The sequence below is a fragment of the Neoarius graeffei genome, chromosome 25 (assembly GCF_027579695.1).
Source record: "Neoarius graeffei isolate fNeoGra1 chromosome 25, fNeoGra1.pri, whole genome shotgun sequence".
NCBI lineage: Eukaryota > Metazoa > Chordata > Actinopteri > Siluriformes > Ariidae > Neoarius > Neoarius graeffei.
In genome coordinates, this window is record NC_083593.1 from 296381 (window position 1) to 313890 (window position 17510).

General features: G+C 47.8%; 1 protein-coding gene across 2 annotated transcripts in view; it reads right to left on the reverse strand.

Moving 5' to 3' along the window:
- frmd8 (FERM domain containing 8) overlaps window positions 1-13675 on the reverse strand; it is a 38322-nt gene extending 24647 nt beyond the window's left edge. The window contains exon 1 of one of the 2 annotated variants that reach the window (XM_060909359.1): window positions 13345-13675. The gene's annotated coding sequence lies outside the window, so the exon portion shown is untranslated. The remainder of the gene's footprint in view (window positions 1-13344) is intronic. The other variant, XM_060909358.1, reaches the window with a different exon arrangement.
- Window positions 13676-17510: the final 3835 nt, after the last annotated feature.

Sequence of the window (17510 nt, forward strand, 5' to 3'; positions counted from 1 at the left end):
AAATTAAACCCGAGTGCGTTAGTAACGGCTCTACGGCGCGTCATGTTAAATTAAACCCGAGTGCGTTAGTAACGGCTCTATGGCGCGTCATGTTAAATTAAACCCGAGTGCGTTAGTAACGGCTCTATGGCGCGTCATGTTAAATTAAACCCGAGTGCGTTAATAACGGCTCTATGGCGCGTCATGTTAAATTAAACCCGAGTGCGTCAATAACGGCTCTATGGCGCGTCATGTTAAATTAAACCCGAGTGCGTTAGTAACGGCTCTATGGCGCGTCATGTTAAATTAAACCCGAGTGCGTTAGTAACGGCTCTATGGCGCGTCATGTTAAATTAAACCCGAGTGCGTTAATAACGGCTCTATGGCGCGTCATGTTAAATTAAACCCGAGTGCGTTAATAACGGCTCTACGGCGCGTCATGTTAAATTAAACCCGAGTGCGTTAATAACGGCTCTATGGCGCGTCATGTTAAATTAAACCCGAGTGCGTTAATAACGGCTCTACGGCGCGTCATGTTAAATTAAACCCGAGTGCGTCAATAACGGCTCTATGGCGCGTCATGTTAAATTAAACCCGAGTGCGTCAATAACGGCTCTATGGCGCGTCATGTTAAATTAAACCCGAGTGCGTTAATAACGGCTCTATGGCGCGTCATGTTAAATTAAACCCGAGTGCGTCAATAACGGCTCTATGGCGCGTCATGTTAAATTAAACCCGAGTGCGTCAATAACGGCTCTATGGCGCGTCATGTTAAATTAAACCCGAGTGCGTCAATAACGGCTCTATGGCGCGTCATGTTAAATTAAACCCGAGTGCGTCAATAACGGCTCTATGGCGCGTCATGTTAAATTAAACCCGAGTGCGTTAATAACGGCTCTACGGCGCGTCATGTTAAATTAAACCCGAGTGCGTTAATAACGGCTCTATGGCGCGTCATGTTAAATTAAACCCGAGTGCGTTAATAACGGCTCTACGGCGCGTCATGTTAAATTAAACCCGAGTGCGTCAATAACGGCTCTACGGCGCGTCATGTTAAATTAAACCCGAGTGCGTCAATAACGGCTCTATGGCGCGTCATGTTAAATTAAACCCGAGTGCGTTAATAACGGCTCTATGGCGCGTCATGTTAAATTAAACCCGAGTGCGTCAATAACGGCTCTATGGCGCGTCATGTTAAATTAAACCCGAGTGCGTCAATAACGGCTCTATGGCGCGTCATGTTAAATTAAACCCGAGTGCGTCAATAACGGCTCTATGGCGCGTCATGTTAAATTAAACCCGAGTGCGTCAATAACGGCTCTATGGCGCGTCATGTTAAATTAAACCCGAGTGCGTTAATAACGGCTCTACGGCGCGTCATGTTAAATTAAACCCGAGTGCGTCAATAACGGCTCTATGGCGCGTCATGTTAAATTAAACCCGAGTGCGTCAATAACGGCTCTACGGCGCGTCATGTTAAATTAAACCCGAGTGCGTTAATAACGGCTCTACGGCGCGTCATGTTAAATTAAACCCGAGTGCGTTAATAACGGCTCTATGGCGCGTCATGTTAAATTAAACCCGAGTGCGTCAATAACGGCTCTACGGCGCGTCATGTTAAATTAAACCCGAGTGCGTCAATAACGGCTCTATGGCGCGTCATGTTAAATTAAACCCGAGTGCGTCAATAACGGCTCTACGGCGCGTCATGTTAAATTAAACCCGAGTGCGTCAATAACGGCTCTATGGCGCGTCATGTTAAATTAAACCCGAGTGCGTTAATAACGGCTCTATGGCGCGTCATGTTAAATTAAACCCGAGTGCGTTAATAACGGCTCTATGGCGCGTCATGTTAAATTAAACCCGAGTGCGTTAATAACGGCTCTATGGCGCGTCATGTTAAATTAAACCCGAGTGCGTTAATAACGGCTCTATGGCGCGTCATGTTAAATTAAACCCGAGTGCGTTAATAACGGCTCTATGGCGCGTCATGTTAAATTAAACCCGAGTGCGTTAGTAACGGCTCTACGGCGCGTCATGTTAAATTAAACCCGAGTGCGTTAATAACGGCTCTATGGCGCGTCATGTTAAATTAAACCCGAGTGCGTCAATAACGGCTCTACGGCGCGTCATGTTAAATTAAACCCGAGTGCGTTAATAACGGCTCTATGGCGCGTCATGTTAAATTAAACCCGAGTGCGTTAGTAACGGCTCTATGGCGCGTCATGTTAAATTAAACCCGAGTGCGTTAATAACGGCTCTATGGCGCGTCATGTTAAATTAAACCCGAGTGCGTCAATAACGGCTCTATGGCGCGTCATGTTAAATTAAACCCGAGTGCGTTAGTAACGGCTCTACGGCGCGTCATGTTAAATTAAACCCGAGTGCGTTAGTAACGGCTCTATGGCGCGTCATGTTAAATTAAACCCGAGTGCGTTAGTAACGGCTCTATGGCGCGTCATGTTAAATTAAACCCGAGTGCGTTAGTAACGGCTCTATGGCGCGTCATGTTAAATTAAACCCGAGTGCGTTAATAACGGCTCTATGGCGCGTCATGTTAAATTAAACCCGAGTGCGTCAATAACGGCTCTACGGCGCGTCATGTTAAATTAAACCCGAGTGCGTTAATAACGGCTCTATGGCGCGTCATGTTAAATTAAACCCGAGTGCGTTAGTAACGGCTCTATGGCGCGTCATGTTAAATTAAACCCGAGTGCGTTAATAACGGCTCTATGGCGCGTCATGTTAAATTAAACCCGAGTGCGTCAATAACGGCTCTATGGCGCGTCATGTTAAATTAAACCCGAGTGCGTTAGTAACGGCTCTACGGTGCGTCATGTTAAATTAAACCCGAGTGCGTTAGTAACGGCTCTATGGCGCGTCATGTTAAATTAAACCCGAGTGCGTTAGTAACGGCTCTATGGCGCGTCATGTTAAATTAAACCCGAGTGCGTTAATAACGGCTCTATGGCGCGTCATGTTAAATTAAACCCGAGTGCGTCAATAACGGCTCTATGGCGCGTCATGTTAAATTAAACCCGAGTGCGTCAATAACGGCTCTATGGCGCGTCATGTTAAATTAAACCCGAGTGCATTAGTAACGGCTCTATGGCGCGTCATGTTAAATTAAACCCGAGTGCGTTAATAACGGCTCTATGGCGCGTCATGTTAAATTAAACCCGAGTGCGTCAATAACGGCTCTACGGCGCGTCATGTTAAATTAAACCCGAGTGCGTTAATAACGGCTCTATGGCGCGTCATGTTAAATTAAACCCGAGTGCGTTAGTAACGGCTCTATGGCGCGTCATGTTAAATTAAACCCGAGTGCGTTAATAACGGCTCTATGGCGCGTCATGTTAAATTAAACCCGAGTGCGTCAATAACGGCTCTATGGCGCGTCATGTTAAATTAAACCCGAGTGCGTTAGTAACGGCTCTACGGCGCGTCATGTTAAATTAAACCCGAGTGCGTTAGTAACGGCTCTATGGCGCGTCATGTTAAATTAAACCCGAGTGCGTTAGTAACGGCTTCTATGGCGCGTCATGTTAAATTAAACCCGAGTGCGTTAATAACGGCTCTATGGCGCGTCATGTTAAATTAAACCCGAGTGCGTCAATAACGGCTCTATGGCGCGTCATGTTAAATTAAACCCGAGTGCGTTAGTAACGGCTCTATGGCGCGTCATGTTAAATTAAACCCGAGTGCGTTAGTAACGGCTCTATGGCGCGTCATGTTAAATTAAACCCGAGTGCGTTAGTAACGGCTCTATGGCGCGTCATGTTAAATTAAACCCGAGTGCGTTAGTAACGGCTCTATGGCGCGTCATGTTAAATTAAACCCGAGTGCGTTAGTAACGGCTCTATGGCGCGTCATGTTAAATTAAAGCCGAGTGCGTTAGTAACGGCTCTATGGCGCGTCATGTTAAATTAAACCCGAGTGCGTTAATAATGGCTCTACGGCGCGTCATGTTAAATTAAACCCGAGTGCGTTAATAACGGCTCTATGGCGCGTCATGTTAAATTAAACCCGAGTGCGTTAATAACGGCTCTATGGCGCGTCATGTTAAATTAAACCCGAGTGCGTTAATAACGGCTCTACGGCGCGTCATGTTAAATTAAACCCGAGTGCGTTAATAACGGCTCTATGGCGCGTCATGTTAAATTAAACCCGAGTGCGTTAATAACGGCTCTACGGCGCGTCATGTTAAATTAAACCCGAGTGCGTCAATAACGGCTCTACGGCGCGTCATGTTAAATTAAACCCGAGTGCGTTAATAACGGCTCTATGGCGCGTCATGTTAAATTAAACCCGAGTGCGTTAATAACGGCTCTACGGCGCGTCATGTTAAATTAAACCCGAGTGCGTCAATAACGGCTCTACGGCGCGTCATGTTAAATTAAACCCGAGTGCGTTAATAACGGCTCTATGGCGCGTCATGTTAAATTAAACCCGAGTGCGTTAATAACGGCTCTATGGCGCGTCATGTTAAATTAAACCCGAGTGCGTTAATAACGGCTCTATGGCGCGTCATGTTAAATTAAACCCGAGTGCGTCAATAACGGCTCTATGGCGCGTCATGTTAAATTAAACCCGAGTGCGTCAATAACGGCTCTATGGCGCGTCATGTTAAATTAAACCCGAGTGCGTCAATAACGGCTCTATGGCGCGTCATGTTAAATTAAACCCGAGTGCGTTAATAACGGCTCTACGGCGCGTCATGTTAAATTAAACCCGAGTGCGTCAATAACGGCTCTATGGCGCGTCATGTTAAATTAAACCCGAGTGCGTCAATAACGGCTCTATGGCGCGTCATGTTAAATTAAACCCGAGTGCGTCAATAACGGCTCTACGGCGCGTCATGTTAAATTAAACCCGAGTGCGTTAATAACGGCTCGATGGCGCGTCATGTTAAATTAAACCCGAGTGCGTTAATAACGGCTCTATGGCGCGTCATGTTAAATTAAACCCGAGTGCGTCAATAACGGCTCTACGGCGCGTCATGTTAAATTAAACCCGAGTGCGTCAATAACGGCTCTATGGCGCGTCATGTTAAATTAAACCCGAGTGCGTCAATAACGGCTCTACGGCGCGTCATGTTAAATTAAACCCGAGTGCGTCAATAACGGCTCTATGGCGCGTCATGTTAAATTAAACCCGAGTGCGTTAATAACGGCTCTATGGCGCGTCATGTTAAATTAAACCCGAGTGCGTTAATAACGGCTCTATGGCGCGTCATGTTAAATTAAACCCGAGTGCGTTAATAACGGCTCTATGGCGCGTCATGTTAAATTAAACCCGAGTGCGTTAATAACGGCTCTATGGCGCGTCATGTTAAATTAAACCCGAGTGCGTTAATAACGGCTCTATGGCGCGTCATGTTAAATTAAACCCGAGTGCGTTAGTAACGGCTCTACGGCGCGTCATGTTAAATTAAACCCGAGTGCGTTAATAACGGCTCTATGGCGCGTCATGTTAAATTAAACCCGAGTGCGTCAATAACGGCTCTACGGCGCGTCATGTTAAATTAAACCCGAGTGCGTTAATAACGGCTCTATGGCGCGTCATGTTAAATTAAACCCGAGTGCGTTAGTAACGGCTCTATGGCGCGTCATGTTAAATTAAACCCGAGTGCGTTAATAACGGCTCTATGGCGCGTCATGTTAAATTAAACCCGAGTGCGTCAATAACGGCTCTATGGCGCGTCATGTTAAATTAAACCCGAGTGCGTTAGTAACGGCTCTACGGCGCGTCATGTTAAATTAAACCCGAGTGCGTTAGTAACGGCTCTATGGCGCGTCATGTTAAATTAAACCCGAGTGCGTTAGTAACGGCTCTATGGCGCGTCATGTTAAATTAAACCCGAGTGCGTTAGTAACGGCTCTATGGCGCGTCATGTTAAATTAAACCCGAGTGCGTTAATAACGGCTCTATGGCGCGTCATGTTAAATTAAACCCGAGTGCGTTAGTAACGGCTCTATGGCGCGTCATGTTAAATTAAACCCGAGTGCGTTAATAACGGCTCTATGGCGCGTCATGTTAAATTAAACCCGAGTGCGTTAGTAACGGCTCTATGGCGCGTCATGTTAAATTAAACCCGAGTGCGTTAATAACGGCTCTATGGCGCGTCATGTTAAATTAAACCCGAGTGCGTCAATAACGGCTCTATGGCGCGTCATGTTAAATTAAACCCGAGTGCGTTAGTAACGGCTCTACGGCGCGTCATGTTAAATTAAACCCGAGTGCGTTAGTAACGGCTCTATGGCGCGTCATGTTAAATTAAACCCGAGTGCGTTAGTAACGGCTCTATGGCGCGTCATGTTAAATTAAACCCGAGTGCGTTAATAACGGCTCTATGGCGCGTCATGTTAAATTAAACCCGAGTGCGTCAATAACGGCTCTATGGCGCGTCATGTTAAATTAAACCCGAGTGCGTCAATAACGGCTCTATGGCGCGTCATGTTAAATTAAACCCGAGTGCGTTAGTAACGGCTCTATGGCGCGTCATGTTAAATTAAACCCGAGTGCGTTAATAACGGCTCTATGGCGCGTCATGTTAAATTAAACCCGAGTGCGTCAATAACGGCTCTACGGCGCGTCATGTTAAATTAAACCCGAGTGCGTTAATAACGGCTCTATGGCGCGTCATGTTAAATTAAACCCGAGTGCGTTAGTAACGGCTCTATGGCGCGTCATGTTAAATTAAACCCGAGTGCGTTAATAACGGCTCTATGGCGCGTCATGTTAAATTAAACCCGAGTGCGTCAATAACGGCTCTATGGCGCGTCATGTTAAATTAAACCCGAGTGCGTCAATAACGGCTCTACGGCGCGTCATGTTAAATTAAACCCGAGTGCGTTAATAACGGCTCTATGGCGCGTCATGTTAAATTAAACCCGAGTGCGTTAGTAACGGCTCTATGGCGCGTCATGTTAAATTAAACCCGAGTGCGTTAATAACGGCTCTATGGCGCGTCATGTTAAATTAAACCCGAGTGCGTTAATAACGGCTCTATGGCGCGTCATGTTAAATTAAACCCGAGTGCGTCAATAACGGCTCTACGGCGCGTCATGTTAAATTAAACCCGAGTGCGTTAATAACGGCTCTATGGCGCGTCATGTTAAATTAAACCCGAGTGCGTTAGTAACGGCTCTATGGCGCGTCATGTTAAATTAAACCCGAGTGCGTTAATAACGGCTCTATGGCGCGTCATGTTAAATTAAACCCGAGTGCGTTAATAACGGCTCTATGGCGCGTCATGTTAAATTAAACCCGAGTGCGTCAATAACGGCTCTATGGCGCGTCATGTTAAATTAAACCCGAGTGCGTTAGTAACGGCTCTACGGCGCGTCATGTTAAATTAAACCCGAGTGCGTTAGTAACGGCTCTACGGCGCGTCATGTTAAATTAAACCCGAGTGCGTTAGTAACGGCTCTATGGCGCGTCATGTTAAATTAAACCCGAGTGCGTTAGTAACGGCTCTATGGCGCGTCATGTTAAATTAAACCCGAGTGCGTTAATAACGGCTCTATGGCGCGTCATGTTAAATTAAACCCGAGTGCGTTAATAACGGCTCTATGGCGCGTCATGTTAAATTAAACCCGAGTGCGTCAATAACGGCTCTATGGCGCGTCATGTTAAATTAAACCCGAGTGCGTTAATAACGGCTCTATGGCGCGTCATGTTAAATTAAACCCGAGTGCGTCAATAACGGCTCTATGGCGCGTCATGTTAAATTAAACCCGAGTGCGTTAATAACGGCTCTATGGCGCGTCATGTTAAATTAAACCCGAGTGCGTTAATAACGGCTCTATGGCGCGTCATGTTAAATTAAACCCGAGTGCGTCAATAACGGCTCTATGGCGCGTCATGTTAAATTAAACCCGAGTGCGTTAATAACGGCTCTATGGCGCGTCATGTTAAATTAAACCCGAGTGCGTCAATAACGGCTCTATGGCGCGTCATGTTAAATTAAACCCGAGTGCGTCAGTAACGGCTCTACGGCGCGTCATGTTAAATTAAACCCGAGTGCGTTAGTAACGGCTCTATGGCGCGTCATGTTAAATTAAACCCGAGTGCGTTAGTAACGGCTCTATGGCGCGTCATGTTAAATTAAACCCGAGTGCGTTAATAACGGCTCTATGGCGCGTCATGTTAAATTAAACCCGAGTGCGTTAATAACGGCTCTATGGCGCGTCATGTTAAATTAAACCCGAGTGCGTCAATAACGGCTCTATGGCGCGTCATGTTAAATTAAACCCGAGTGCGTTAATAACGGCTCTATGGCGCGTCATGTTAAATTAAACCCGAGTGCGTCAATAACGGCTCTATGGCGCGTCATGTTAAATTAAACCCGAGTGCGTTAGTAACGGCTCTACGGCGCGTCATGTTAAATTAAACCCGAGTGCGTCAATAACGGCTCTACGGCGCGTCATGTTAAATTAAACCCGAGTGCGTTAATAACGGCTCTATGGCGCGTCATGTTAAATTAAACCCGAGTGCGTTAGTAACGGCTCTATGGCGCGTCATGTTAAATTAAACCCGAGTGCGTTAATAACGGCTCTATGGCGCGTCATGTTAAATTAAACCCGAGTGCGTCAATAACGGCTCTATGGCGCGTCATGTTAAATTAAACCCGAGTGCGTTAGTAACGGCTCTATGGCGCGTCATGTTAAATTAAACCCGAGTGCGTTAATAACGGCTCTATGGCGCGTCATGTTAAATTAAACCCGAGTGCGTTAATAACGGCTCTATGGCGCGTCATGTTAAATTAAACCCGAGTGCGTTAATAACGGCTCTATGGCGCGTCATGTTAAATTAAACCCGAGTGCGTTAATAACGGCTCTATGGCGCGTCATGTTAAATTAAACCCGAGTGCGTTAATAACGGCTCTATGGCGCGTCATGTTAAATTAAACCCGAGTGCGTTAATAACGGCTCTATGGCGCGTCATGTTAAATTAAACCCGAGTGCGTCAATAACGGCTCTACGGCGCGTCATGTTAAATTAAACCCGAGTGCGTTAATAACGGCTCTATGGCGCGTCATGTTAAATTAAACCCGAGTGCGTTAATAACGGCTCTACGGCGCGTCATGTTAAATTAAACCCGAGTGCGTTAATAACGGCTCTATGGCGCGTCATGTTAAATTAAACCCGAGTGCGTTAATAACGGCTCTATGGCGCGTCATGTTAAATTAAACCCGAGTGCGTCAATAACGGCTCTATGGCGCGTCATGTTAAATTAAACCCGAGTGCGTCAATAACGGCTCTATGGCGCGTCATGTTAAATTAAACCCGAGTGCGTTAATAACGGCTCTATGGCGCGTCATGTTAAATTAAACCCGAGTGCGTTAATAACGGCTCTACGGCGCGTCATGTTAAATTAAACCCGAGTGCGTTAATAACGGCTCTATGGCGCGTCATGTTAAATTAAACCCGAGTGCGTTAATAACGGCTCTATGGCGCGTCATGTTAAATTAAACCCGAGTGCGTTAATAACGGCTCTATGGCGCGTCATGTTAAATTAAACCCGAGTGCGTCAATAACGGCTCTATGGCGCGTCATGTTAAATTAAACCCGAGTGCGTTAATAACGGCTCTATGGCGCGTCATGTTAAATTAAACCCGAGTGCGTTAATAACGGCTCTATGGCGCGTCATGTTAAATTAAACCCGAGTGCGTCAATAACGGCTCTATGGCGCGTCATGTTAAATTAAACCCGAGTGCGTTAATAACGGCTCTATGGCGCGTCATGTTAAATTAAACCCGAGTGCGTTAATAACGGCTCTATGGCGCGTCATGTTAAATTAAACCCGAGTGCGTTAATAACGGCTCTATGGCGCGTCATGTTAAATTAAACCCGAGTGCGTTAATAACGGCTCTATGGCGCGTCATGTTAAATTAAACCCGAGTGCGTTAATAACGGCTCTATGGCGCGTCATGTTAAATTAAACCCGAGTGCGTTAGTAACGGCTCTATGGCGCGTCATGTTAAATTAAACCCGAGTGCGTCAATAACGGCTCTACGGCGCGTCATGTTAAATTAAACCCGAGTGCGTTAATAACGGCTCTATGGCGCGTCATGTTAAATTAAACCCGAGTGCGTTAGTAACGGCTCTATGGCGCGTCATGTTAAATTAAACCCGAGTGCGTCAATAACGGCTCTATGGCGCGTCATGTTAAATTAAACCCGAGTGCGTTAATAACGGCTCTATGGCGCGTCATGTTAAATTAAACCCGAGTGCGTTAATAACGGCTCTATGGCGCGTCATGTTAAATTAAACCCGAGTGCGTCAATAACGGCTCTATGGCGCGTCATGTTAAATTAAACCCGAGTGCGTCAATAACGGCTCTATGGCGCGTCATGTTAAATTAAACCCGAGTGCGTCAATAACGGCTCTATGGCGCGTCATGTTAAATTAAACCCGAGTGCGTCAATAACGGCTCTATGGCGCGTCATGTTAAATTAAACCCGAGTGCGTTAATAACGGCTCTACGGCGCGTCATGTTAAATTAAACCCGAGTGCGTCAATAACGGCTCTACGGCGCGTCATGTTAAATTAAACCCGAGTGCGTTAATAACGGCTCTATGGCGCGTCATGTTAAATTAAACCCGAGTGCGTCAATAACGGCTCTACGGCGCGTCATGTTAAATTAAACCCGAGTGCGTTAATAACGGCTCTATGGCGCGTCATGTTAAATTAAACCCGAGTGCGTCAATAACGGCTCTATGGCGCGTCATGTTAAATTAAACCCGAGTGCGTCAATAACGGCTCTACGGCGCGTCATGTTAAATTAAACCCGAGTGCGTCAATAACGGCTCTATGGCGCGTCATGTTAAATTAAACCCGAGTGCGTTAATAACGGCTCTATGGCGCGTCATGTTAAATTAAACCCGAGTGCGTCAATAACGGCTCTATGGCGCGTCATGTTAAATTAAACCCGAGTGCGTTAATAACGGCTCTATGGCGCGTCATGTTAAATTAAACCCGAGTGCGTCAATAACGGCTCTATGGCGCGTCATGTTAAATTAAACCCGAGTGCGTTAATAACGGCTCTATGGCGCGTCATGTTAAATTAAACCCGAGTGCGTCAATAACGGCTCTACGGCGCGTCATGTTAAATTAAACCCGAGTGCGTTAATAACGGCTCTATGGCGCGTCATGTTAAATTAAACCCGAGTGCGTTAATAACGGCTCTATGGCGCGTCATGTTAAATTAAACCCGAGTGTGTTAATAACGGCTCTACGGCGCGTCATGTTAAATTAAACCCGAGTGCGTTAATAACGGCTCTATGGCGCGTCATGTTAAATTAAACCCGAGTGCGTTAATAACGGCTCTATGGCGCGCCATGTTAAATTAAACCCGAGTGCGTCAATAACGGCTCTACGGCGCGTCATGTTAAATTAAACCCGAGTGCGTTAATAACGGCTCTATGGCGCGTCATGTTAAATTAAACCCGAGTGCGTTAATAACGGCTCTATGGCGCGTCATGTTAAATTAAACCCGAGTGCGTTAATAACGGCTCTATGGCGCGTCATGTTAAATTAAACCCGAGTGCGTCAATAACGGCTCTACGGCGCGTCATGTTAAATTAAACCCGAGTGCGTTAATAACGGCTCTATGGCGCGTCATGTTAAATTAAACCCGAGTGCGTTAATAACGGCTCTATGGCGCGTCATGTTAAATTAAACCCGAGTGCGTTAATAACGGCTCTATGGCGCGTCATGTTAAATTAAACCCGAGTGCGTTAATAACGGCTCTATGGCGCGTCATGTTAAATTAAACCCGAGTGCGTTAATAACGGCTCTATGGCGCGTCATGTTAAATTAAACCCGAGTGCGTTAATAACGGCTCTATGGCGCGTCATGTTAAATTAAACCCGAGTGCGTTAATAACGGCTCTATGGCGCGTCATGTTAAATTAAACCCGAGTGCGTTAATAACGGCTCTATGGCGCGTCATGTTAAATTAAACCCGAGTGCGTTAATAACGGCTCTATGGCGCGTCATGTTAAATTAAACCCGAGTGCGTCAATAACGGCTCTATGGCGCGTCATGTTAAATTAAACCCGAGTGCGTTAGTAACGGCTCTATGGCGCGTCATGTTAAATTAAACCCGAGTGCGTTAGTAACGGCTCTATGGCGCGTCATGTTAAATTAAACCCGAGTGCGTTAATAACGGCTCTATGGCGCGTCATGTTAAATTAAACCCGAGTGCGTTAATAACGGCTCTATGGCGCGTCATGTTAAATTAAACCCGAGTGCGTCAATAACGGCTCTACGGCGCGTCATGTTAAATTAAACCCGAGTGCGTTAATAACGGCTCTACGGCGCGTCATGTTAAATTAAACCCGAGTGCGTTAATAACGGCTCTATGGCGCGTCATGTTAAATTAAACCCGAGTGCGTTAATAACGGCTCTATGGCGCGTCATGTTAAATTAAACCCGAGTGCGTTAATAACGGCTCTATGGCGCGTCATGTTAAATTAAACCCGAGTGCGTTAATAACGGCTCTATGGCGCGTCATGTTAAATTAAACCCGAGTGCGTTAATAACGGCTCTATGGCGCGTCATGTTAAATTAAACCCGAGTGCGTTAATAACGGCTCTATGGCGCGTCATGTTAAATTAAACCCGAGTGCGTTAATAACGGCTCTATGGCGCGTCATGTTAAATTAAACCCGAGTGCGTCAATAACGGCTCTACGGCGCGTCATGTTAAATTAAACCCGAGTGCGTTAATAACGGCTCTACGGCGCGTCATGTTAAATTAAACCCGAGTGCGTTAGTAACGGCTCTATGGCGCGTCATGTTAAATTAAACCCGAGTGCGTTAATAACGGCTCTATGGCGCGTCATGTTAAATTAAACCCGAGTGCGTTAATAACGGCTCTATGGCGCGTCATGTTAAATTAAACCCGAGTGCGTTAATAACGGCTCTATGGCGCGTCATGTTAAATTAAACCCGAGTGCGTTAATAACGGCTCTATGGCGCGTCATGTTAAATTAAACCCGAGTGCGTTAATAACGGCTCTATGGCGCGTCATGTTAAATTAAACCCGAGTGCGTTAATAACGGCTCTATGGCGCGTCATGTTAAATTAAACCCGAGTGCGTTAATAACGGCTCTATGGCGCGTCATGTTAAATTAAACGCTGTGTTCTATTCGGTAACCGCTGAATCACCCCGGGGCCGCGCGCGCCTGTTCCGCCCTCAGAGAGCGCGCGCGGAGCCCCAGCGCTGCACGAGCGGGCGATTAGCTGCGGGATGCTAACGCTGCGCCCCGAGCCCGCCGGGTTTCATCCGCGCAGGGTTTATATACAACTTAATTAACTATCAAAATCTTAAACTATAGAACTTGGACCGATTTCAGACCTTTATATTTCACTCGAGCGGCGAAGCTGAGCTCAGAGCAGCCCAGCCCTGTGCGCGCTGCTGTCCCCGCCGCTCGGTGCGGGTGGCTGGGTGTCTGCGCTGCGCTGCGCTGCTCTCTCTGCGGCAGTCCGGGCGTCAGGAACGCGGTTTATATAAAGTTTCTGGTTCCCGCCGATGTTTTGGAAATCAGGTTTCACAGAAAACAGCAGGTGTGTTTGTGGCTGCAGCGGAACTGAGCGAGCTCACACTGCTAACGCGGCTAACACTGCACTGCTAACGCGGCTAACGATGCGGATAATGCTAAGTGTTGATTCCCTCAGAGCCGCAGCACAGCGCCCCATTTCCGCCTTCCCTGTTTGTTTAGCGCCGCCTGCTGACAGGTTACTGACATAACAACCCTTTGTTTATCAGGGAACAAACAGGTTTAAACCTGAATAATAAAACCGCGACTGTTAAATAACATCGCCATATTTACAGATATCTTTATATTTTATATAAATAAACTGTCCAAATTATTGATTAAAAGCGATCTAATGGCTCTCGAACACAGAAACATCTCTGAACTGCGATTTTGCACATTTCATGGTCATGCCAGACATTTTCATTCTGTGAAGTTTTATTGCACATTTATAACCCACTGCACATTATTCCCTTCTTCTCACACATTCATGCCATCACTCTTCTTCATCTTCATCATGTGACCTGTTTTTGCACATTCGGGGACACACTGTACAGCTTGGACTTCAAAACAACTCGCGCCCTTAAATTTGTCTACTTTGCAAATTTGTATATTTTAGATTATTCTTATTATTTTATTCTATGTACATAGCTTCTTTTGTCTTTGCCAAATTCTTCTATCTTAAAGTTAATAAATGCCAATCACCAAAGCAAATTCCTTGTATGTGGGAAAGGACTTGGGAATAAACTTGATATGGGGGGAATCCAGATCAGGGCATCTCTCTCTCTCACACACACACACACACACACACAGAGTAAAGTAAATTTATACCTCTACAAATATTTTTGTCTTTTTCAGTTGGGATCTGAATTATTTGTGTGAAAATAAAGGCAGATATTTTAAGCTGTACTGCCTTTCAGATTTTTCAAGTTCGGGTCATAAAAATAATTTTCCCCGACGCCCAATTATTTTTGTTTAGTGACCAAAAGCTACTGAATTCAAATCACAGACTCCCAATTTTATTAGTTTTTTTAAAAAATGGAACAATTAATGAATTTATCTCCACATGGCCCTAAATTCTTTGATATTTTTTCCTGCTTCACAATGACCCAGTTCAAGATACTACATCATACATCCCGTGGTGGGCTTTCCCCGTTCACGCAAGGCATCATGGAATACAAATTTGAAACAGGAGAGAAAAATGGAGGACGTGAGTGTGCGAATGAAACGTGAAAGAGCGACTACAGTAACGGAAAGTGAGAAGAAAAGACGTTATGTTCTATAGAGATCTTGCAGTCACGTGACCGGAAAGTACACAATACCGCCATCTTGTCAGTCAAAAGCACCGCTGAATACTGCTGCACTCGTGTACAGAATAGATCAATTTCAACCGACGGACTACACGGCTCATTTTTCTAATGAACAGATAACTAGATATATGTCTAAAATAAACGATCTACAGATTTGTGACCCTTATGGCTTACCGGACGGAGTTTTCACGACCGGATGTTGAACTGCCAGCGGAATTGAGGTATTTCACCTGACGTCACAGGGTCACGTGACGCCCCGGTGTCCGCCATTTTGGACGGCAAGCTAGCTAATGTCAACAACAGTAGCTGGTATGTTACTGTAGCAATGTTTACGTTCAGTCATTTGGATGACTGTTAAAACCTTTCAGTCTCAAGTTTTTCCTTTACTGGATTTACTAGTTTACTGAGCCAGCCGGCCCCGGAACGCCAGCCAGCCGGCCCCAGAGCGCTAGCCAGCCAGCCAGCCGGCCCCGGAGCGCTAGCTAGCCAGCCAGCCGGCCCCGGAGCGCTAGCCAGCCAGCCGGCCCCGGAGCGCTAGCCAGCCAGCCAGCCCCGGAGCGCTAGCCAGCCTGCCCCGGAGCGCTAGCCAGCCCCGGAGCGCTAGCTAGCCAGCCAGCCAGCCGGCCCCGGAGCGCTAGCTAGCCAGCCGGCCGGCCCCGGAGCGCTAGCTAGCCAGCCGGCCCGCCCCGGAGCGCTAGCTAGCCAGCCGGCCCGCCCCGGAGCGCTAGCTAGCCAGCCAGCCCGCCCCGGAGCGCTAGCCAGCCGGCCCCAGAGCACTAGCCAGCCGGCCCCAGAGCGCTAGCCAGCCAGCCAGCCGGCCCCGGAGCGCTAGCTAGCCAGCCAGCCGGCCCCGGAGCGCTAGCTAGCCAGCCAGCCGGCCCCGGAGCGCTAGCCAGCCAGCCGGCCCCGGAGCGCTAGCCAGCCAGCCGGCCCCGGAGCGCTAGCCAGCCGGCCCCGGAGCGCTAGCCAGCCCCGGAGCGCTAGCTAGCCAGCCAGCCAGCCGGCCCCGGAGCGCTAGCTAGCCAGCCGGCCGGCCCCGGAGCGCTAGCTAGCCAGCCGGCCCGCCCCGGAGCGCTAGCTAGCCAGCCGGCCCGCCCCGGAGCGCTAGCTAGCCAGCCAGCCAGCCCGCCCCGGAGCGCTAGCCAGCCAGCCGGCCCCGGAGCGCTAGCTAGCCAGCCAGCCAGCCCGCCCCGGAGTGCTAGCCAGCCAGCCGGCCCCGGAGTGCTAGCTAGCTAGCCAGCCGGCCCTGGAGTGCTAGCTAGCTAGCCAGCCGGCCCCGGAGCGCTAGCTAGCCAGCCAGCCGGCTCCGGAGCGCTAGCTAGCCAGCCGGACCCGGAGCGCTAGCTAGCCAGCCAGCCGGCTCCGGAGCGCTAGCCAGCCAGCCGGCTCCGGAGCGCTAGCCAGCCAGCCGGCTCCGGAGCGCTAGCCAGCCGGCCCCAGAGCGCTAGCCAGCCCCGGAGCGCTAGCTAGCCAGCCAGCCAGCCGGCCCCGGAGCGCTAGCTAGCCAGCCAGCCGGCCCCGGAGCGCTAGCCAGCCGGCTCCGGAGCGCTAGCCAGCCAGCTCCGGAGCGCTAGCCAGCCGGCCCCGGAGCGCTAGCTAGCCAGCCAGCCAGCCCGCCTCGGAGCGCGCTCAGTAAACTAGTAAATACAGTAAAGGAAAAACTTATAACGGGCCATGTCTCAACAGACTAAGAAGTTATTTCAATGACATTTAATAACATTTTGTTTATCCTGAGGACCGAAAGTAAATGAAAATGTGAACAAACCTTAGCTGTCAGTGAACAATCCTGGTGGAAGCAGGTAAACGTTGTTCTCCAAGCCTGCTAACCTCAATTTTTGCAAATCCCTCTCCCTCTGCTCGCCCTGTAAATGCCCTACGTCGCTGGATAGTGAAGGTGTTTTCTGCATCTCGCTCCTTTTTCTTTTATGTTTTTCGTTTGTCGCCTTCCTCGCATTCAAACTGATTCGAGCCGTGCCGTCCAAAATGACAGCGTCACATGACTTGGTCACGTGAGTGAAATACCTCAATACCCGGACGTGTATGATTACCTCATTAACTTTCCCTCGCTGTTCAGTGGTGAAGCACTGCGTGCTTATAAATCTCTGCACAGTTATCTTTACAGAAATTCAGGATTTGTCAGCGACTCAGATGTGGCATCTTGTAAACAAGAAAATGATCCTCACTGGATGGGTAAGTCACTTAAGTATTGAGTATAGCACTGACCAGCCGATTATAGAATAGAATAAGGTAATTCCAAATCGTCCGTGTTGTTTACATGGATCTGGCGTTGGAGAGGTAGAGGCTTGGCAGTGGAGGTTTGAGTAGCTGTTTTCTGAGCTTAGTCAACAGGCCGGCTCTGCCTGTAGCCTCGCTTTTGCTTCGGCTCCCGACGCCGCCTCATTCGCTTTGCTTCCGATAACAATCCACGGAGAATTTTTTTTTTTCTCGTCCGGAATGTTGTGCATGCGATGGAAATCGCTACAAACCATCATTTTCTGCTGGAAACCAATGTCCAGTAAGTCCATACAGTTGTAGTGGATATTGAAGTCTGGTACAGACGAACAACACGCAAAAATACACACAAAAAACATAAAAAACGTGCACAGGTAGGGAGAGCTTGTAGCCGCAGCCGTTGTAGTAGAATTGTATATAGTAGGGTTTTCCAGAAGAAAAGGTAG